At 46.4% G+C, this 24,107-nt stretch overlaps 1 long non-coding RNA gene across 4 annotated transcripts in view; it reads right to left on the minus strand.

Moving 5' to 3' along the window:
* Positions 1-2,379: 2,379 nt before the first annotated feature.
* LOC115071066 overlaps positions 2,380-24,107 on the minus strand; it is a 25,967-nt gene continuing 4,239 nt past the window's right edge. For 2 of the 4 annotated variants that reach the window (XR_003850174.1, XR_003850175.1), the window contains exons 2-4: positions 5,845-6,214; positions 2,963-3,321; positions 2,380-2,869 (exon numbers count right to left, since the gene is read on the minus strand). This is a non-coding gene — a long non-coding RNA (uncharacterized LOC115071066). Of the gene's footprint in view, positions 2,870-2,962; positions 3,322-5,844; positions 6,215-9,025; positions 9,859-24,107 lie in introns of those variants that run through there. The other 2 variants (XR_003850173.1, XR_003850172.1) reach the window with 2 other exon arrangements.

The following is a 24,107-nucleotide window of genomic DNA, read 5'->3' on the forward strand; positions in this document are numbered from 1 at the left end:
AGAGGAAGAATCATAGCTTCTCAAGGTACAGCCAGGTCACAGAACATGAGCCCTCAGGGATGCCACTGGAGCATTTTGGGTTGGAAAAATTGAAGTCCCTGTATTCTAAGGTGTTGAGATCCCTGGTATATACTCAAACAAAAAGGTTATTTTGTCTCCTGACCCCATCCATCATACCCATGGTATGTGAACTGAGGGTACCATCTCAGACCTACACCATAACCTGCTGTCCCCTAGATCTTCTGTGAGATGCACAGACATTGCACAGCTGTAGATTGAAGGGACAATACTAGGTGCCTATTCATCATGGGAAAGGTGCACTGAACTGTAGGGAGTAACCCTACATAGGGTATATGTTACCTTCTGTGCTCACTTTGGGCTCTCAACTTTCCCCTGGCAAGGGATCATATCATAAACTTATGCTGGCCTGAAGCAAATTCTTGAAACAAACATCCAATTTCTTGAGATGGAATAAAAAGAATAGAGGGTACCTCATATCTGGCTACACCTGTACAAATCCTATTGAAAGAAATGGCCCAATATAATATGATCCATGTGTTCTGGGGTGGAGGAACTGTCCAATCCTCATCTTGGTAAATTGCAAGGACTGAACTCCTTCCTCTGATGAATAAAGTCTATTTCCACGAGACAGAGGGAAAAGAAGAGTGAAGGGAATCCACTCAAACTCCCTAGAATTTCCCAACCTTGACAGGAAGGAACACAGGTGATGAGTCCCATGTGTTTGGGTGATGGGAATCCCTCCATCCTCATCGTGAGTCCTAAATTGTCTGGAATCCCCTTCTGATGACCCAAATCAAGAGTTCTCTTAGCAGGTTCTTCAGCACTGAGACAACTGATCTGGAAACAAGACAGAGGGCTCAGACTGTGGTTCAGGGAAGGTTTCTGTGGGATCTCTGTCTGCTATAGACTAAGGTTATCTTCAATTAGCCCTTGGGATCCTCACCTGGACTCTTGCAAAGGTGGAATCCCTGTGCTTAACCAAGGTCACTCAGATCAAGTTTGGCACCTTCCTAAGATCTTGAAAACTCCAAGAAGTGAGCAGGAACCATATCCTTCATCCCTATGTAGGATCCCTAGTGATGACCCCATGAGTCAGGCTCATCTCTGCTGAGATGGGGGCTCCCTACGTTCACCTAAAGTTGATTCATCTTACCTGTCTTTCTTGACATCTACTCTTTACACATGACCAACCCCCAGGGTACAGCCAGACTGTGCAGTCCCTTTTTTCTAGGCTGCAGACACCTCCAGTCTTCAGAGGAGGTCCATATGGGTGCTGGGAACTGAACCCAGGTCCTCTGGAAAAGTAGTAAGTGCTCTTAACCATTAGGCCATCTCTCTAGCCCCTTAACTTCATCTTTTATATAGTCCTTTTATTTTTCTTCAGCCCTGAATAGTCAATTTTTTAAATTTGGTTGTTCATCAAGTGCTTTATTGTCTGTCCTAATTCAAGTTTCAGCAATGAAAATGATAGAAGCAGCCACTTAGACTTATTAAATAGGCACACTCTGGTCAGCTTTGGGGACAGGAAGCTGTTGAATATTTGGTTAGTGGAAGAATCAAGAGCTTCTATTCAATGGGTCTGTGTCTGCCACAGGTTGTTGAAATCTCTATTAGTTAATAAGGTTGCCTTTGAGAGCTCACGTTTCTTTCTCTGAAGAGGAAATCTGAAAAAGGAGCAATGGTTAAGGGAACACCTCTAACTTGCTGTCCTCGTCTCCATCTGGAAACAAGACACAATACTTCTCTTATTCACCACACCCCCAAAATCAGATAAGAATCCCGCTGTGTCAGAGATGGGGCACTATGAAAGAATCTTGGGGAAAGCTAGAATAGGGTATAGAAATCTCTCAGCAATGTGAGGAGCTAATCAGAGAGGAAGAGTATGGGAATCAAGATGGTACAATGAAGCAGCATTAACCAACTCTACGCAGTACTTTTGAAAGCTGTGCCTGTCAGCATTCAGTCTGGGAAGCTGATTCCAGCCCACACATATGTGAGGCCAGCAACAGGAGAAGGAGGCTAATACTGAAAATGAGATAGGATGTGCTCCAGGGAAGAGACCACACGGCCTTGTCCCTTTGTATTATGACCTTCACTCCTCCTTGCTGGCCTGCTGTGCTGAGCTTCTGAACATGTGTAATTCCAGCAGAGCTGTAAACCATCATACTTGCCACAACATTTCCTATTAAATCTAGTTTGATGCCTAGGAGTTCTGACCCAATAAATGCTGGAACTCATTCATGTATTTCATCTATGCTCAATAGTTGTAAAATGCTTAAGGTATGGTTTACCATTGTCTAGGAAAATGTAGCACAAACCTAGTACTCAGTAAGCATTCCTTTTTATCCCATTGCTATTATAACCACCTGAATTTATTTATTCAAGATGAAAGAAAATATTCATAAACCATTAAATGAACATTACATTTAAGAATTGATAGGGAAGTATAAAATTCAGGCCCAGGCAATGAAGTGACAGGTGATAAGTAACAGTTGAAAAGCTACTGGATCTATCAGTCACAAACAGTTCAGCAGTGAGGAGCAGATGTGGCTGAGCCCTGCCTCCATCCATGCCCAACTGTCCTTGGGCCCATTCCTATGCAGATCCAGTGCAGGCATCTGCAACTGCCAGGACTTGAAGACTGCAATAGCTGTTTCTTGCCCTCAAAGATGACTTTTTCTCAGCTTTCTTCCCTATCTTTTGACTCTTGCATTCTTTCTGTCCATTTCTGCAATGTTCCCCGAGCCTTAGATGATAGTGTAAATGTCTTGTTTAGGGCTGAGTAGTCATCCATCACATATTCTCAGCATCTTCTATAGTCATGAATTTCTGCATTCATCACTGCTCACTGGAAAGAGAGGCATATGTGATTAAGACTGAGGACGTATTACGGGTATAAACACAAATATTGAGAAGACAGCTTGATGATATGTCAATTTACCTGAACAACAGTATTTAGTTACTTGATAGGCCTCGGTCCTTCCCTGTTGAAGAGCTTTGGCCAGGTTTACAACAGTAGGCTTGGAATCCCTATGGTGGATTGTGTATCAAAGCCAATCTGAGTGCTATTGGAAAAGTGGGTACATCTCGCCTAGCAGGGTGATCTTGTCGATTCTAGGATGAACAGATGAGTGAGTCCTTCATGCATTTTTCTCCTGGATAGCACCTTCTGGAACTGCGAAAGCTAGTCAGGAAAGAGGAAGCCTCCATCTCAGGTCCAGCTTCATTTCTCTATGTCACACATACATTGTGTGCGATTTCTTCAGAGGTAGGCTCTTCTCATCTAGTTCTAGTGGGCAACTAAAAGGAATCACAAGAGTTTCTATCATTTGGGGGACCTCAGGGAGCTCTCTAACCAACAACCCATAGGGAGGTGTCACACCCTGGTACTGCAGTTATTGTTTCATCACTTTAAACTTTTTAAAAATATTTTTAAATTTTGGTTCCTCAAAATTTAGGTTTCCATATGGCTTTTTCATACCTTCTTCATTTGTTTGTTTGCTTGTTTTTGAGACTGTGACTTGAACTGTTTTTGTTTCTTTGGCCCCAGCTGGCTTAGAACTGGCTATGTTGACTAGGCTGGACTGGATCTCAGAGGGATTCTTCTGAGTGCTGGGATTAAAGGTGTGCACCACACTGTCTTCATCATTGTGGTTAACTTTACCTACCACATCCTTGTCTTCCTCTCTCCCTTCCTATCCATGTTCTATTATGCCCCCTCTCTTAGGAAACACCCTCCCAAAGGCCCCTTTCTAGATTGTGGCATCTATAGAAACTCTAAGTTGAACACACAAAATAAGTAATTGAGAGATAGAATCAACATATGAGAAAGGTCACTTCACATTTGTTATCTGTGCCTGTGCTACCCCACTCAGCATTTTTTATAGTTTATCTGTTTACCTACAGATTTCATTTTTCTTTGAAGCTCAGCAAAATGCCATTGTTTATATGTGACATATTTTCATTCTCCATTCATCAATGGAAGGACATCTAGGCTCTTTGCATTTCCTGCCTATTGTGAATGGAGCAGCAGTGAATGTGCATGAACCAGAATCACACTAGTATAACACAGAGTCCTTTGGGAATATGCCCGAGAGTGACAGATTTGGATTATCTGGCAGATTTGTTTCTACTTTTCTGAAGAAGCTCCACACTGATTTCCATAGTGGCTGCACCACTTTGCACCTTCACCAGCAGTGGAATAGTGTTCACCTTTCCCCACTTCCTTGCAAGCATTTATTGACATTTGTCTTCTCTTTTAAATATATTTATATTTTTTCTTTTAAATATATATATATATATATTTCCTACATGAGTATTGTATTTACATCATTTCAACCCCTCCCATTTATCCCTTTAACTCCTCCCATTTCCCCTCCATTCCCTCTCAAGTGCTGACCTCTTCCTTGACTATTATTTTACACACACACACACACACACACAAAGTACTGAGCCCGTTTAGTGGTACTTTCATGTGCATGTGTTTATGGCTGACTGCTTGAAATTGGCTAACTTATCAGGGATCTTGTCCCTGAAGCAACAGATTCTCCCTCTCTGAGCAGATGTTGATTGCCTGTAGCTCTATATGGAGGTGGGACCTCATCAAATGTTCTCATCCACATTGGCACGTCAGCTACTGATATCATTGTGCAGGTCATATTTAGGTAACCATGTTGAGATGTTATGTGTGCAACTTCCCTGTCATGTCTAGAACACATTGTCTAGTAGCATACATTCTGCTCTTCTATCTCTTCAAATCTTTCCAACCCCCTTCTCTGCTGTGCCTCTTGAACATCAGGTGTAGAGGTTGCATTATAGATGTATCAAATGGTGCTGGGTTCCTATGGTCACTTATTCCCTGTTTTTTGAAAGGTGTGGAACACTGTAATAGTCTCCATCTGTTGCAAAAAGAAGTTTCTCTGATAAGTGGTGAAAGCTACACTTTCTTTGGATATAAGGGTATATATTTAGAAAATAATAAGAAGTTACATTGTGTTAGGAAAGTGGCAGTTGTGGGTTCTCCTCTAGGGGCAGTGAGATGGAATCTAAAAATAGTTTTAATTTTTCCCCTGGTTGCTAATGATTGAACACTTTTAATGTGTTTATATTTTTTCTTTTGAGATTTCTCTGTTCAGATCTATAGCCCCTTTTATTGTGTTATCTGTGTTCCTGGTGCTTTAAAATATTTTATTTATTATTTTTATTTTATGTGTATGAGCATATTGCCCGCATGTATGTAAGGGCATGCATGTCATGCAATGCCTTCAGAGGTTAGTGAATGACATCGAATTCTCTGGAACTGAAGTTACAGAAAGTTGTTAGCTTCCATGGAACTGAACCTGGGTCCTGTGCAAGAGCAGCCAGTGGTCTTAAAGACTCAGCCATCTCTCCAGCCCCCTTCTTGGTGTTTTGCTTCTTTAGTTATTTATGTATTCTGAATATTAATCCTTTGGCAGGTGTATAGCTGCCAAAGATTTACACCCCTTCCGTAGACTGTGTACTAGATTATTTCCTTTGTTGTACAGAGACGTTTTCATTTTATGAGGTCCTACGTGCAATTATTGGCCCTATTTTCTGGGTGAACTGAGTCCTATATATAAAGTTCTTGATATGCCTCTATGTTATAGTGTATACCCCACCTTCTTTTCTAGCAGTTTCTGAGTTGGAGTTTTTATAGTAGCAATTAACAAATAAAGTTGGAATATTCAGTCTAATTTAAAATAGATTTGGGAAAGGAAGTTAAAATTGGATGTATTGGCGCATGTCTGTAATCCCAACTTTTGTGAGAGGTTTAAACAGAGTAATGAGGTTGGGAATACCCACCATCTCAAAGGCCAATGGAAGAGACAGGAATTGAAGTTGTGCTTTATGCGGAGTGCTGAGAGTCTGAGGAGACACCAGATGGATAGCCCAGACATATGCCTTCCATCACATTTCCAGCCATCCGTTTACATGGGGAGAACAGGGTGCTGAAAGAGGCAGTCAGTGATTCCAGAGCTCAGTCCTACCCTCTGGTCAGGTGTTCAGCCACCTTTCTGAGACTTGTGATGTCTGCGTTTCTCTCGTCATTCATTGCATTCTTCCCTCATTCTGTGGATGTCTGGGATCACAAGCTCCTGGAAATGCTGAATCTGACTAGTATTTGCTCCTTTCAGCATTGCATTCCTACAGGTCATCTCAGCTGTATGGTGTCCTATGGATGGAATGAGAATTCTTAGACAGCTGTGTAAGAATGTATCTCTGCTTTCTCCCTGATTCAACTTCCCTGACTCTCTTACACATGCGAACAGGCTTCTCCTAACAGGCAGAACTTGGGGACAATTTAGGGAGTCCCCAAACATCAGTCAGCTGACATGCCACAACCTCCCAGATGTGTCCATGGATCTCTAGTTCTGGGTGTTTGTCTTCTCACGAACAGAGTTGTGGTCCTTTAGCTATGTTTTGGTGATGCCGACTGTCCCAACCTGTTTGAAAGATGGCAGGAGCCTGTGCATAATGGTCACCTGTTCTCTACTCATAAGCAAGCTTGTGCCTTCAAGGTAATCCATGCTGCTTGGGTATAGGACATACTGTATCCCTGAGTTGTTCAGAATGACCCTGTCCATCTTTCTTACAGAAAAAGAACTGCCTTATGCTGCAGAATGTCCCTGGTGGATCTGCAAACTGAGCTATGAGTGGGTGAGAAAGAGTCCTCCTACCTCAGACCCATATTATAGATGTCCCCAAGATCATCACTTGTTTTGACCTCCTTCAGAGAACATGAAAAAGAACATACTAGGATTTGTTCTTCTAAGAAGCTCACTGCTCCCTTTCTTGCTGAGAAAATGCAAACACAAGTACCTACCTCCCTGATCCCTAAATCATACTGCCTGGCCTAAGGTGTTCATGACTAAATACCAAGCAGTAGCTGGTGACCTGGGGTGGTTTCCTCACTACCTTTGAGACTGCAGATTTGATGGCATTGGCTTCTGCTTTTGCTGTCTCACAGGAAGCAGTGTGGCCTAAAGTAATGTGTCTACTCCCATCAGATGTCCTACCCCACCACCCCCTGCAACTTCATGACTTAAGTTCTACTGCAATATGCATGTAACAAAGCTCTCCACTGTTGCCTAGTACTTCAACTTGAATCCATATGTGCAAACTGTTAGTTGCCCAGATCTTTCCCTCTGATAATGTTCAGTTCTCAAGGTATGGTTCTGTTTCCTTGCCTCGTGCTGAAACCATGATGTTTCTTGGACTGTTTGCAGAAGCCTCTTCTGAGTACATACATCACAGTTCTACAAAACCCTCTTCCTTTGATTTGTGTTTGCATGCCAACAGAAAAAGCCTAGTAAGATTCGTGTTCTCTTCTAGAATCTATTGGTTCAGCTCCACAGTTGGTTATCAGCACCGTGGATGTGGGTGTGGGAGGACCTTGTTGGTGTCAGTTGAGGTTTTGGCCTATATCCCGGTTAGGGTTTTTGTTGCTGTGAGAAAATTCTCTGACGACAAGCAACTTAGGTGATAGAAGGGTTTGTCTGGCTAACACTTGCAGGTCACAGCCCATTTACCGACTGAAGTCAGTGCAGGAACTGGTGTAGAAATCGTGGAGGAACATAACTTACTCGCTGCTCTCTCTGACTTGCTCAGCTACCTTTCTTATACAGCCCAGCCCCACCTGCCTTGAGAAGGTGCCACCTGTACTGAGCTGAGCTCTCCCAAATCATCGTCAAAACAATCTCTCACAGGCATGGCCACAGGCCAGTCTGATCAAGGACATCAGTCCACTGAGACTCCCTTTTTCCATGTGACTCCAGTTTTGTTCTAATCAACATTATGTTTAACCACTACAGTCTAACTCTGTGCCATCACACATTCTGACTGTATCTAAGGGGAAGGATATATTTTTATATCACATTCTATACTGTCAAACTCCATACATTTACCTTCCAGTAAATAATGCCACACATTTACCCTCCAGTAAATAATACCCCCCTCTAAATGAAGAGTCTAGAACACTTCGTCCCTGCAATGTACCTAGCAGCCCAGGGAGCAATGTAGAAGGGACTATGCATTGCAGGTAGCTTCAGACACAGCGGTGTGGGCAGACTTCCCTCCAAGGTGTGTCATGATGCTGAACTCAGACAATCCATCTTCCAGCAGGCTGTGCTCACAGTCATGCTAAGAAGTACTGAGCTTCCTCTCCAGCATATGCATGGGAACCTGATCCCTTCACCATCCACACAGGTGTTTAATGCTCAAGGGGCAGATAGAAGCAACTCCTGGGAGGCCCACTGTGAGGCAGCATATGATTCTGCTGTGTGAAAATAGTGACTGGGCAGATCCATGTGCTGCTCAGCCCACAGTCACTCTCTACTCTCCAGGGCACACACTGTGAGCATTCATTCCTTCATTCAATCAGGCAAACAGTCATTATAGACCTCATGGCACACTCTGTGTCAAGTGCTGGAAGGATGTGGCATGACTGTCCCAGCTCAACACAGTATAAGTGTGATATGGCATTCCCTGTTCTACATCTGAGTGGCTGCTCAAGGCTGTCAGGTAGCTCCAAGCTTTCCAAATTCCTTCCTTCTTGTTATTTTCATGGCAGGTAGATCCAATCAAATTTTTGGCTCCACTAACTCCCTGGTGCTCTGCCCCCTGGATGACTCTGACACGGCTGTTCCTAGAGTGATAGAGGCAGGATATAAATTGAGAATGTGGTACAATATCACACTGAATCTACACAGGAGGTTATGAGGATTGGATGACATATGGACAGCCACAGGCACAAGCAGGCTGTCCAGTTCCTACGCCTTTCCTGTTTGTAAATTTTTCTGAAATGGCCGACCTATGCAGAGGCAGCCCCTTTGCTAATGAGGTCACACAGACATGTGGATTGAAAGGGAACGAGCTCCATTGTTATGGGAAGGATGGTAGCTGTCTATGTTGCTATGGTGACACACAGGGGATTACTGAGAGGCTTTGAGTGAATATAACATGACTGACAACAAAGTGGAATCACCTGCATCTCACTGGGTCTGACCACATGGTTTCCATCTCCTTGTTGGGCCAGCATCAGATGCTAAATTGCAACCAGCCTCCATAAGGCATTTGAAGCACAAAGTCAGCCAGGGGTAATAATGAAGGCAGGCAAGCCTGTAGTGTCAAGGTCGAATCCCTGTGAGGAGGCCTGTGAATATCACAGTCCCAGAATGTGAAGGCACAGAACTGCCTCCCTTTCTCATAAGACAGTGTATCCAACCTGCTCGAGGGAGGAAAACGTCCCACAATTCCTTTCTCCAGTGGCCTCCCTTGTCGGAGACGCCCTCATTATCTCTTGGAGATGAGCAATCATCACAGTTGTATGTTAGACTTGCAATGCAAAGGGCAGGATAGTTTAGGCAAGGTGAGATCAGAGAAGAAGCTGGAAAGCCCTACCCAAAATGAAGGTCCAGGATAGAATGAAGAAGGCTGCATCTGGTAAGAGAGGAGATGGCTGACACTTACGGAAGACATTGGAAAAGCATGCTGCTGCAGTCACATGCACCAAGCGATAGGGAGTCAAAGGTGCTAACCACGGGCACTGTAGAATAAGATGACATTAGGGATTTGTTGCTGCTTGCTGGGAAACAGGACTTCATGCTCTGGCAAGGTTGTCAGGTAATCAAGAAAAGTTGCTGAAGGGGCAGGTCCACCAAGTCTTGAAGCAGCATATAATGGTCCACCCTGAGCAGCCTTTCAATGGCTCCATGCCTGTATTAGTCAGGGTTCTCCAAAGAAGGAGAACCAGTAGAATGAATATATTTGTATAGAGATTTATCAGCTTAGTTCACAGGATAGAGTCCGAGTAGTCCAACAATGGCTGCACCACACTGGAGAGGCTGAGAATCCGTGGTCACTCAGTCCACAAGGCTGGATATCCCAGTAGTCCCAATCTGGCACTGAAGGTCTGACGAATTCCAAAAGATCAGCTAGTTTTCAGCCTACAGCAGCAAGACAAACTCACCAGCAAGAGAGAGGGCAAGCAGCAAGAAGCCAGGTGTTCTCCTCTGATGTGGCCTTTTATACGGACTGCCATCAGAAGGTAACATCCACATTTAGGGTGTGTCTTCCAGCTTCAGATGATGCAATTAAGAAGATCTCTCTCATTTCAGTTAATCCCTGATCCAGTCATGCTGACACCCAGGATTGGCCATCACAATGCCCACAGGAGACAGGAAAGGATGGAACCAATGTTCAAGGCAGTAGCTCTCTGGAAGCCAGCAGAGTAGATGAGCCAGAAGGGCCCCAAGTGTTAGGTTCCTGGAGCATGCTCAGAGGATACATTCTGCACTGGGGCTGTGAGGAATGCACTGGAGAGAGGACAATAGACTCTTGGAAGCATGCCATGAATCCTTGTGGGTCCAGGGAGATCACATGAATTCCTGTGAAGACAACTGTTCAGTGTGAACAAGGCCTGACCTGAATGTCATCTCCTCCACCTCCTCCCACTCCTACTCTTGGTCCTCCTCCTTCTCCTTCTCTTCACCTTCCCTTATAGAAACTACAGCACAAGCAGAGGAAAAAGGCAGCACTGAACAGCACTGCAAAATCCAAACCATGGGTTAGCACTAGACACAGCTGAGAGAAGTGATGTCAACCTGTCTGCTTAGAGGCACAAAGAACAAAAGGCCAACACTGGTCACCAGAGTGCCCACTCAGAGAGAAATGGTGCATGAGGAGAATGAGGGCTGCCACCCCAAGATCCAGTCACCATTCTCCCAGGTCTTTGCCCTCTGGCCGTTTCTTAAATTTTAATCTGATGCCTGAAAATGGACCAGGTGTCCGAGAGGAAGGATGCTGCAGCATCACAGCATGGAGGTACTTGAATGGACCGAAAACCCATACCAAAGTGATTTATAATCGTGTGCTCTATCACTAAACGCCGGGGAAATTGGGGAAAATGACAAAGGTATTGTATAGTGTCCCAATTGCAGTTTATCCTTGTTGTCTCAAGGAACTCCATCCAGAAGTTGGCCTAGGCATAGCTCCTGTACTTTCAATTCTGAATAAATGATCTCATTAGATTCAAAGTGAGATAGTTCATTCCACGGAGGTATCTTGGTTGGTCATCAAGCAGGAGAGCCTGTCAACCAATATACTCTATGTTAGTCTGCAAATCTAGAGAGATGCTGAATAGAATTTAAGACCTTTTCAGATTTTCGGGTAATACTAATTATAATGGAAAATAAAAGACTAAATTATGAGATTGCATGAGCTCAATGGAATAAAGCAAACAATGGATAAAAAGAAGCAGAGGAAGTATGCCTGTACTGTAAGCATTTTCTCCTTGAAATGTCAGCACACGCACCCCTTGTTCCTGATATTCTTCCACTTTTCTATTTTCCAAGTTGCCAGAGTGGGCTTGCAGGTACAGAAGTGGCTGCATGGGTCTCCCCCAGATAGTACACTGGGACAACTCAGACCTAGAAATAGTTCTCCAGAGCCTCCCTACCACCCCAATTCATGTAAGAAAAAGAGAAAGACCAGAGGACCACATGACGTTTGAAGACCTCCAGCTTGACACATGGGTCATGTCACATTGTCATGACTGCAATATTAGAAAAGAAGACAATGAAGGTGGCTGAAGTGCTTGGGGGCATGGACACAGCAATCTATGCCTTAGGTCCCCAAATTCAAACTGATATGACAATTTGGAGGCAGAAGGTCAAGACACTCAGGAGGTCTAAATCATGCTTCTGCAGCGTGTGCCAGGCACCAGACCTCCCCAACAAAGTGAAAGTAGCCTAAGTGTCTGCAAGGTCACTGTGTTTTCTCTTCTTCCAATACACATCCAGTGACAAAGACCAAGCCTAACCAGTGGAGTGTGAGTAGCCACTCGCATCTACAGGATCACTGGGGCACAAATGCTTCCTATCTATATGGAGTGCATGAGGAAAAAGGAAAAACAGCAATCAAGAGTCAGTGCAAGGCTCAGGTGGGACCACGTGATCCTATTTGCCTAGAAGAGAAAGAAGTTGGGGAGGGATCCAGGAAACAGATGTGCTCAGGATCAGGAAGAAGGGGGCAGGTGCAATGGGAGTGCCTAAGCAGGAGAAAATAAGCACACGATGACCATTTGTGTTTCTAGCAATCCTAAGCCTCTCCAGCACACATTGGCCCTGGATGTGTCTGGGTACAGTCTGAAAACTAAATGTGAAGTAGCAAATGTGAGAACACAACAACGAGTCCCTCTCCAGGAGTCACGGCCCTCTCAGCGCCACCTTCTGAGAGACCACTCATGAGAAGAGATGGGCAATGGGATATTCTTCACACTCTGCTATACATACAGTTCCCAGGACTTGGTGAATACTGAGTCAGAAGTAGCCTACGGGGGCTGGAGAGATGACTATGTGGCTGCTCTTGCAGGGGACCCAGGTTCAATTCTCAGAGGACCCAGGCTCAAGTCTCAGAACACAAGGTGGCTAACACCTGTCCCTAAGTCCAATTTCAGATATTCCCACACCCTCTTCTGGCCTCCCTTGGCATTGCATGTATGTGGTCCAGTTACATTAATACAAGTTAAACACAAAAATATACAAAATAATAATAAATTAAAAATATTAAATCAACCCTATGAAGACAGGAGAAAGAATCCCAAAGAGGGGATGAGTCAAGGTAACTGAAACAGAAATACTCAGCACAAGATTATTCTACAGACTTCAAAAAGGGCCCCTACCATGCAACCCACAAAAGGCATGGAACTCCACAGCAAAATGTACTACCAATGTTTCCCAGAGGAGCAAGCTACACTGAACAAGGACTATAGGGGATCCTATGAATCAGGATCAAGATGACACACCTGAGGAGTCTGGGTGCCAGGATGGGAACAAAGAGGAACACTTTCCAGGAACGGCACACTCATTGTTTACTTTAGAGTCAAGGAAGCAAGGGAGGGGTGGTGGCAGCACTTTCTAAGATGGGAAAAGAAGGAAAGAAAGGAGTGACAGGGTCATAGAACAGGAACCTGGTCTCTGAGGAGAAGCAGAATGCTACTGCACCCTACCTGTAACCTGGTCGAGTGTCTCTTTCAAGGTCTGTCTATCACTGCAGCAGAGACCTGACCTTGCATTTCCATGTCAGGTAAGAGATCAGGCCTCTGCTGCTCACTGTGGCTCCCAGGGAAGTTGTGTTAGTGTGCACCCCACTCAACATGCTCACTACAACACCCCCACACTGCAGCTATGTGAGTCAGGAAAGGGAGTCCCAATGCAGTGTCACCATGGGTTTCCTCACCAATGGTATCCTATTGTGAGGATCTGGTTCCTTAGGAAACTTCCAGCAGGACACTGGGGAGGAGCAGGGCACATTCAGGGTACCTCACTATGATTTGAAGCAGCTCCAAGGATGTGCTGAGGTGTTAGGAAGAAGCCAGCAGCCAACCAAGGAGGAAGGAGCCCAGGAGCAGAGGCCAACATAGGTAAGAATCTGGGCCTGTCGTCTTTATGGCCATGGCAGCCTTCACTGACTCTCATCCCCTGGCCTTAGGGAAATCAGAGACCCTGTGTCAGCACCAACTTTGAGGGCACACACACAGCTACAACCTCATAGTCCAAGGCCTGAAGACAGGAAGCATGGGGATCCTTGTAAAATGCTATCAGAGCCCAGAGACAAAAATTCCTAATTTTCAGTGGTGAGACAGTGCAGGTGACATTCGAGCTCTGTCTCAAAGGAATGGGGCAGCTAGGACACATGGGGCAAACATTGTACAGTATGGGAAATTGTCACAGCAAGTTGCCCTGCTGGAGCCTGCTGAGTTAGACAAAGGGAGTACCCAAAACAGGAGTACCCTGAGACATGTTCAATCAGAGAGCAAAGAAAGTTGGGGTTGATGTCTGTTGTTGAGACCACAAAACAAGAAGGCTTGAAGTACTGGTGGGGGTTGGTGAGAATCAAAGTTTAGAAACTGAACCTGCCTGCAGTGTGCACCTGGAGGGAAGATATCTGGAAAGAAGACATCCAGAAGGCTGACCATGTCATCCAGAGACTCAGGGAGGAACTCGGACAGCAGATGAGGACTATCCTTAGGAAGTGGCCCTCGTGACCTGGAAGAGGAGCCTATTTTCTTACAGGTGCTGGAGAGGCAGGGATCCAGACCTTCATTCCCATTGAACCGCTCATGATTGTGTAACACAGGACAGCAGCAGAGCACAGTGGCTGTGGGGGAAGGCTGTGTCATCAACTGCAATGTGGAAGATGGGGAGAGCAGGCTCAGTGGGCAAGGTGGACTGTGTGCTTTGGACAACTTCAGTCTTAGATGCAGCTGGCCAGGAGAGTAGGGATTCTCCCCCTCCCACACAAAATAGGCCTTGAAACCGTCAGGACTCCAAGCAGTTGGAAGTCTGGCCTGGAGTGTTCAGCCTTATCATCTGAAACCCAGCCTAGGGCTGCCTGAATCCTAAGCAAGAGTTCCTGTCCTCCTGCAGCCTGCATGCCCTCTGGAGAGCACCGGTAGAATCAGGTTAGGTCCCAGATGAACCCTGGCCTGACCATTTTGCCTCTTGTCTAAGGATGTGGCTTCTGGCCTTCCTCCTGTTCCACTCAGCTCCTCCCACAAGCCTGTAGCTTACTACGTAAACATCCCTGTCCTGCCACGCTCCTCCCACAGCCCCGCCCACAGGTACACAGCTGCACACCTGGCACTGCCCCTACTCCTACCTCAGCCCTCACAGTCCTGCTGTGCTCCTCTTCCTGAAGCCTGACTGAAGCTTCATTAAGGGAAGCCATCAAGTCACAAATTCCTTAAAGTGGCCAATTGGCCCTAAATGGGCAGCCTGGCCTTGCTCAAGGCTTATCAACTGGTTGCTCCCTGAATTGGGGGAGACTGTTCATGGAGCCAGCCTGTCTCCTTTAGTGCCCTAAGATAGCTCACCTGCCTGAGAAAAATCATCTTGGGAGAGAGAGAGAGACCCTCAAGGACACCAGATACTGGAATGGACTTAACTCTTGTAGCTGTGTTCAACGGTGTTCCCATGTAAGTAAAAACTGCCCCTCTCTTGGATGAGGATGTCCTCATTCTGAGACAGGGGTTTTCAGGCTTTTGCCTGTAACTCATTATATAGACCAGGCTGATCTTGAACTCACATAAATCTGCTTGCAACTACAATCCTCCCCACTGCTCGATTGTCTTCTTTCTTCTTGATATTCCATAGCGATGGTAGTTTCATTGGATGGTTTCTTGGCTACAGATTTTAAGTTTACAGGCTATATTACTCATGCATTTATAGCTTTTCATCCTGGTTAGGAGATTGTTTCTCTTTTGTAAAACAAGTCAGGCGCATTCCATTTTAGTTCTAATCTATGAGGAGCTATGATAGAGCATCAGCAATAGCATTTCCTAGAACTACAAGCGAAGCACATGAAAAAGATGGAAATTAGAAATTGTTTAAATACCATTTGCACTGATACTTTGAGAATGCCATACATTGTATTTTTACTATACTCAGAAGCCCTCTCCCTTCTACTTTCCACTCCACGCCCAGACACTCTCCTTTCCTGTCCTCATATTTTTTAAGGCCTACGGAGTCTAATTTGTGTCCTGCTTTTAGTCACTCATTGTGAAAAATTAAGATAGAGGCCTTGTTCTTGTTACCTATTTAAATACCAAACTAAAGTGTAGTGTGTATGTCTGCTTGTGTCACCAAACCTCTGTGTGCCATGCCCCGTATAAGCAGTGGGATACTAGAAGCCAGATCTGTCCTTAAGCATCAAATGGTTACGTGCAGGAACAACATCCCTATAGGGCCCACAGTGAGAAGTCCTTTTAGACAAGAAATGCAAATACAGAAGGCGGCACAGTGGGTTTCTTCAAGGGGACAGCAGCCCAGTATCAATGCCTTAAACAAAGGTAGTTTGGGAATCCTGGAAATGGCCATTTCTGCTGGTAGAGTTGATTGTAATGGAAATCCGAACTAGGCAGAGCCACCCCTTGGGAGGTGTGACTGACCTAGGGCTGAGTGAATGGGAAACTGATCTGAGTGTCTTTTGGTAGTTGGCACAGCAGGGAGGAATCAGACTGGGGATGTAGCTCAGAGAGAGAACACTGTCATAGCATGTGCAGAAAAAGAAAATATGCAGAGAGGAATCCTGTGGAATGGCAGTTACAGTTGAACATGCTACATACACTGAATGGACTACCCTTATCATCTGCAAGGGTTTTCTGATGATACATGGAGGGATCATGAGACAGCGAGTGTTAGAAGTCCTGACCAGGTGCTCTTCTGCCTGCCTGATCAGGAGAGATTGAGCTGACTGTTGAGATAACTTCCAATTTTAAAACGTTAATTATTTGTGTGTACCTGTGTGTCAGGGCAGGAGGAAAGGCAGCTTCTGACTATCTCATGGAGCTCCTGACTCCATGGGTTCTATGAACCCTGACAGCCTCCCTTCCTTCTTCTGAGATTCCTGTGCGGGTGATAGCTGATGCTCTGGTACAACACATCATGTCCAAACCGGTCCTAACAGGTCCACCGGATGGCTTTCCTCGATTAGACTGAAGTGAGCACTGTAAAATCAGCTGGACTCTTAGATTCCTAATCCCTGTGACACCTTAAAATAGGGGGCATGTTAGCTGGGGATCCTGTAGTGTCCGCAGGACCTTAGTGTTTCTAAATCAAACCATGTGAAAAATGTTACTTTGAATAACTCTCAACATATAAGTTTCATAATCTTTTTCCTCCCCGCTAATTACTTCATCCTCAATGGCTCCATCCCTCTGGTGAGTAGTCACCATAGTTGATAAGATAGTGCTACAGTTAAGGCGTACCTAAAACAGGGATTGTGGATGTTGCGTCCAGAATGCCTCTTCTTTATCCTGTTTGAAGTTTAAGTGACTGGTTCTGGTGCACACTCCTGCAGACTGAGTCACCCTCACATAAACCCCAAAGCCATGGGAGCAAAATAAAATTATTTTCTTTAGAAACTGTCAGGTATTGCATTGTAGGGTCATGAAGCACGTAATAGGCCAGCAAAGGTCCAAGACATAAACTTTGATACCCTTACCCAGATTCTGAGGTGTCTTATGCCAGGGCATAATCCCACACAAAGGCACACATGTCCGTGCACCTACACATAAGTCCATAACCCCCCTCCATGTATGAAGCCTGTAATTCTCAATCAGGCCCCCAGCAAGCACTTGCGCATCATGGACAGGAAGCCACACACTTGAGTCATGAAACCCTGAGCTGAGCTGGCCACTAGGAGAAGCTGGTGGACTCACTGGAGCTGAGGAACTCTGATTAGCCAGGGCAGGGGCGGAGGCTGCAGTAGGGGCTGGGAAGGGAGAGGAGAATTGAGAAAAGGAACCAGAGGATGAACAGGGTCAGGAGGAGACCATGCAAGGTGGGGCTCTGAGTGATGAGGCTTTGATGAAGGGCCTGGGGCAGGTCAGGGCACAGCTCTGAGGCTGAGACAACTAGTCTGGAGGCGGGGCTGTGAATGCAGGGGTACAGGTAGGGGTGGGGCTGTGACTGTTGAGAGAAAATCAGGCAGGAACTCTGGAGTACCATCCCTGGCCAGTCTGTGGAGGTTAAGGTAGGAGCAGTGCTGTGAGAGGTGACATGGGAAATTGGAGGAGGGCTCATAGTCTTGACACTGGTGGGTGGGGACATGGGTCTACAAAGCTAGGCTGTGAGTGGTAACTGAGGAAGTGGGGAGCAGAGCTGTGACCCTGACATGATGTGGGACAGAGAGTGGAGAAGCAGAGTAGCAGGGCTTGAGAGAGGAACAGGAACAGACTGTGAGTACTGAGATAGGAATTGGGGTCACAGCTCAGAGTCCTGACCTAGGTAGGCTGGGACAGAGATCTCCAGCCTGGGGCCGTGAGTAGTGAGTTGGGAGTTGGGGGTAGGCAGGCAAAGTCTAAGGCATATCAGCATGGGTCTATGGGTAACCTAGGGAGTGGGCCTGAGTCTTGCTCTGAATTCTGACATAATGTAGGGAGGGGCTACTGGGGAAGCAGGGAGGGACTGACATGGCTGAAGAGGGTGAGGTGGAGATGAAGGTATGTGCAGAAGGGGCAGGGCAGCCTGTGGGTTCTCAGATGGATGGTGGAAGTGGCTGGGAGGGCTGCAGTTTGAGTTGAAGGTGACTGTTTCGGCAGAGCAGGGCAGGACCAGGAGAGGTGCAGGGCAGAGCTGTGAGTCCTAAGGGAAGGTTTGGAGAGGGGCTGCAGGCAGAGGACAGAGCAGGGCTGTGAGGGCTGAGAGTGTCGTGGGGGCAGAGCCAGGTGTGCTGCTGTGGAGGTGGGGCGGGGTTGTGGGAGGAGATGGGTAGGACAGGGACATTTAGGTAGTAAGCTTGAGGATTCTAAGATAGAGTATTCTGGGAGGATCTGGGGGGAACTGTAGGAATGCACAGCGAGCTTGAGAGGCACATCCTTAGGCAAGAGACAGAATGAAGATGGGGTTCATCAGGAACCTAACCTGACCCAGAGAGTACTCTCTAGAAGGCATCACTCTCTAGAAGGCACTAGGAGAGAGTACTCTCTAGAATGTATGGAGGCTGCAAGAAGTCCGGAACTCGTGCCTGTGATCCAGGAAACACTAAGCGGAGTCTGAACGGCAAGGCAGTAGCCTCTAGGTGAGCCCTCCTTTCTCCAGGCCCCAAGCTCCAGAACAGCCAGTGGACATGATCCTGTTAAGGTCTATTTTGCAAGGGAGGAGAAAATTCCTACTCTCCTGACCTGCCAATCCTAAGACAAAAGTTGTCAAAAATACAGGTTACCCTGCCCTTTAGCTTGCTTTTTCCACCTTCCACATTGCAGCAGCTAAGGACTCAGCCTTCCCACAAGACCATTGCACTCAGCTCCCGTGCTGCCTTAGGGAGTCTCCAGTGCTGGCTTGGGAGTCAAGCCATGGGTCCCTGTTTCTGTATTATCTGTGAGAAAATATGCTCCTTCTCCAGAACAGCAGGGTCACATCCTGAGGACAGGCCTCATGTACTATCTGAACATCTCCTTGAGCCCATGGAGGAGACTGCCTGCCTTCTGGATTTGTTCCCTCTATCTGTTTCCACAATGACACCTGTGTCTCCTCTCAACCCCTTATCCAAGGTTTTCTTTCTTGGCAAGCCTTCTGGTATTTAGATCTCATCACCACACCAGTTTCCACTTTCTTGACTTTTACGGCCCATCGTGGGTCAGAATCCTGTTGTGCTGTGTACTCCCTTGTCCCTGATTCAACAGCTTCCACCAAGACTACTTCCTCTGACTCCACATATCCCATACCAGGCCATGCCTGCCCACTTCTCTTCACTGCCAGCTTCCTTAAGGATAGAAATGGAACATTCCCTCCCCACCTCCTGGAGAGAGTTAAGCCCTGTTGGCTATGGCGATCTTTTGCCTCCAGCCAGCTGCTCGCTGCATCAGGTAGTTGGAGCCCTGTGCCCTAGCTGGCCTCTCATAGTCTGTGCTCACACAGGGTCTCTTCTGCAAGTGGGTTCTGGGGAAAAGGTAGCTACTTAGTAAATGTTTCTACAAGGAACTGCTCTGAACTACTGAGATGCAGCCACGCCCATCCCAGGGAAGTGACAGGAAACAGGACACATGTAGTTGAGGCAAGAGCAAGAGAGTCCATAAAGTGTGGTAGCACCTTAAACATCCCTCACTCAGATTCTCTTATGTCCTTGTGTGTCCTACTGGGCACCTTCTCCCTCCTCACACTCCAGCACCACCACAAGGCAGTTTCAAGTCGTGAGTGAGGAGCCCCTGAATGTGGCCTGCTCTTCTTCCTCGTCCTGTTCTGTGGACAAAGTGGAATTTGATAGAGTCAGATCTGCACAGAACATGGCTGCTAGTGGGGAATCTTGTCATCTCCCTACGTACTGGGTCTACCCTGGTCACCCGGCTGTCCTACCCTGAGACGTACACTAGGAAATGGGGGGCACTTGGGACCGCGGTCTCCCTGGGCAGCAGAGGTGTGGCCTTTTGTGCGATGAGGAAGTGCAAGGCTACTGGCCTGCTGCGGTGATGGACAGACCCTGGAAGAATCACCGCACCAGGTAGGGTGTGGTCGAGTTTTGGTCTCCAGGATGTAGAGCAGAATACCTGTCCATCTGAAATTTTGTTTCTTAAAAAGATTTTATTTTCATTTATGGGTGTACGTGCATGTCAATATGGGCATCTTGGGCACGTTTACTGCCAAGACAGAGCATCTGGTCCCACTGGTCTTACGTCTGAGGGAGGTAGCTGTGGTCAGTGCCTCCCGCCATCCCCAGGTAGGGAAAGATAATTCTCAGGCCTCAGAGGAAATGGTGGGGGCTATCTGTCAATGTGGGTAGGGTTTCTGCCCTTGGTTCCTCCCTCCTAGAGGGTGTTACCTTAGGGCTGTTTATTAACCTTGAGGCAAGTCAAGAACCCTTGAGACACCTGCTTAGCTAGTCGTTTAATTTCTATACATTCCATAAACCCAGTCATGCTGCTCTGCCTGCACTACCCCATTACGGCAGGACTAACTTTTCCAATATGTACATAATCTGGACCGATGACTTTTACCTAATTTTGCAACCAAAATGTTACTGTTTATAACTTAAACAAGCTCACTGCGCCCTGTGCTTCTATCGTGACCTGGGCAAATGACCTTAATCCTTAGGACCCCACTTTGCCCTCAGCCCAAGACAGTGAACGGATGTCAGTGTCATTAAGCCTAGCACGTCTTCAGTCTCAAGGTAACCAGGCAACCTCCTCAGTCCTTCAGCCACAGCCTAGCAGCTCATCACGCTGACCACAGGCCAACCACTGGGACTCAGTGCTCAGAGAGGTACTCGGGCTTCCATCTCAGGAAATGGAGGGAGCAAGGAGCCTCCTAGTTGAGCAATTTCTAATCTATGCCTTTTGGTTGGTATCCCCAGGTGGCCAAAACAAGTGATAATCCATGGGGCTCAGGGAGGAGGACCATCATGGGCAGCTGGCTGACACGTACCCAGCCACAGCTCAGTCTGCAGACTAGAAGGTGGCATTCTGCAGCACAAGGGAGCTTGGATTTTTGTGAGAAAGATGGACAAGGCCCATCCTAAATGATTCAGGGATAGAGTGCATCCCATACCCAAGATGGATGTATCACTAGGAAGGTGCAAGCTACTTTGTGAGTATGAGCTGTGCGAGGGTCAGGGACTTCTGCAGAGAGCAGTAATGCTGATTGCCACAGGGAGAACAAAGCATCCTTCTGGCTCTGGAGGGGCAGGAAGGAGGTCAGTCAACGGGGATGAAGACACGGAGGACAGGCTTACAGAACATGCCCACGGTCAGAGATATTAGTATAAGTAAGTTCTGGAGCTACACAGGCACACCCAAACCTGAGCACACAGCCATCCAGGACCCAGTCACCGACAATCCCCAAATTCTGTTTGACTCATGAAGTCACCTTTTTTACAGATGGTTTCAGCCGGTGACACTGGACTCCTCCACGGTCCTTCTGTCTGTGGCCCAATACACAAAATGTAGAGCAAGAGAGCCTGTGACTAGCCTTGGGATGGGATGTGTGGGAACCGCCTGAGCTACAGACGCATGAGGACTCACGGTCTCCGCCCTGCTCAGTCATTTACTAGACAGGAATCCAGTGAGGAAATTCCCAATGTTGGGAGCCTGGGGCTCTTCACCTGGGGACTGGATCTGGTAAAGACTGTCCAGCAGGGCTGTTGGAATGTGTGTCCTGAATATCAAAACCCTGAGAAGTGCATCCAGTGAGGGGAACTATAGTGAAAGGCAGGGGCTTGTTTTCTTCCAGTAGCATTTGATTGCAGCCCCTAGTACCATGTGGGGGGAGGTGTTACTGTCACTGCACACCAGAACAAAACAGAGGATGTGTACTTCAGCAGGACGTGGGATGGCTAATCGGGCACAACCAAATTTCACGAAAAGAATCTTTAAATCTTGCCTCTTGTTGGACACATGTAGAAAGCTGGGTGTTGATGTCGCCTCCACAGGAAAGCTCCTAGAATGTACATCAACGGCCATCTCCTCCCTCCCTGCACAATTATTTTTCCACACACACCACTGTGTTCATTCATTTCACAGACTCCCCAAACCCAATGATTCTATACAGTTGACCACTTGCATTGGGTATAACTGAATTAAAAGGTCCTCAGCAGAACAGCTCCTGGCCGGGACTTCTAGGCCTCAGTCTCTCATGATGCCTCCATGTCTCAGGAAACCCTTGCAGATGGTGGGAGCTCACCACCAGGTGTGTGTGGTGTGTTCAGCTGTAAGTGCCATTCCTGCCCCCAAATGGGATTCCTCTCTGTAGATTTTGGTTCTGTGCCTTGAGATGATAGGAATACAGTCCACTGAACTGCACATGCTATTCAGGTGTTCTGTCACTGAGCTGCAGTCCCAGCCTGATTCTTCCCTGCCATGTCCACCACTGAAAGGAACTATTCAGTTAAAATTACCCTTCAAACACTCAGGCTAAATCAGCCACACCTCCTAAGGGCCTGGTCCTGGGAATTTGGAGTTTCCTTGCAATCTACTCTCCCAGAAGGAACTGCCATTTCCACGACACCCAATCTGCACTGTTTTAGGGTACTGACACTGGGCTGCTTTGTCTTGGAGACCTCCCTCTGCACCCCTCCAGTACACACACTTTCGGTCTAAAAGGTCTTCTCACTGCGTTGCTGACTGGCCTGTTTCTCTGACCCTCAAACATTTCATGAGTGAGGACGGGTCTAGCTTGTCCTAGAATCCCACTGCTAATGCAGGCTTTTGCACAGAGCAGATGCCCAATGAAGGTTTTCAGGTAGAAGCAGCGATTCCTTTTACTACAATTTAATTTTGAATTTAACTATTAAGATCTCAGCCTGTATTTTAACTTATCACAATGAGAGTACAAACAAGGGACTCAAAAATTAATATCAAATTGTCTTAATTTCAATGCTATTCTCTCATACGTCTGAAAAATGTCAACTCCAATGCTATGACATTGTAGAACAGATTAGATGCAAATTGGAAGTCATCTGGGCTTGTTTTACAAAATAGAACATGCCTATTAACCTGGATAAACAGCAGTGATACATGACGAGTATGACCTGTAAACTTAACATCTGAAGCTAATAAAACTTCTTGGAAAAGTTTTGGACTAGCAAAAAGAAAAAGATCCCCAACTCCCCCTAACGGAACGGCAGGAGGATGGCTCACACTGTATGTACTATGGGGCCTAACAAAGAGCAGGTGTCAGTGAAGACATGGGGCAGAGCACGCTTTAGCTTTGAATTTAATAAGTTACAGTGAATGCAAGACAAAGAAGGAAAGAAATGGCTATTTTACTCTTCCATGTCAGTGCCATGTTCTTTTTCACAGTCCAGGAAATTCCAATTCAGTGCATGCGGTCTTGTGGCAGATTAAAAATTAGATACAAGGCATTCCGGTTTTTTCCAAAATATTAAAAATTTCCTAAACTGGATAACTGGCAATAGACACATTACTAATATGACATATAATCAAAAATCTGAAAGTAGTAAACCTTGCAGTAAATGTAGTAACTTTTGGAAATACCACGACGACACATCCCTCAGTCATGCAGACAAAACAGAGTGGAGTGGTTCACACTGTTCTCCCGCCAGCTCTAGCCTGACACTCCATTATCTGTATCACTGACTCTGCCTGACCTTATGTTGGTTGGAAACTGCTAGTGCACTACAACTTGCCGTGGTCAGGGAAGCAGTAACACCTGCTGTGTAATTCCGACCTAGGCCCTCGCTTCCTCATCTCTCAAACCTCTGCATGTTTTTCAGGGTAGGATCTGGGATTGGTAGTAGTGACCCTGAAAAAAATCCCAAGGCTTCCATCATGGTGATCTCATGATGGAACCTTGACCCCCACAGGAACTCATGGTGAGTAGATCGATGTCGGGTACCTGCCTGTGTTCTGGAATAACCTTTCTGCAAAAAATCCCCAGTGATTCGTTTCCTGGGCTCCCTAAATACAAAATGATTCATTCTAGCACAGATCCCCACATCAATAAGCATTCTCCAGAGCATCTCCTCACTGACAGTTTTTCTTCATGAAGACGACAGCTAGGATGACAATTAGGAGGCCGCTCTTTGCCTTACTCTGGCCACAAGGCATTATCACA

Source organism: Nannospalax galili, unplaced genomic scaffold (assembly GCF_000622305.1).
Source record: "Nannospalax galili isolate Female #2095 unplaced genomic scaffold, S.galili_v1.0 scaffold198, whole genome shotgun sequence".
NCBI classification, from domain to species: Eukaryota; Metazoa; Chordata; class Mammalia; order Rodentia; family Spalacidae; genus Nannospalax; species Nannospalax galili.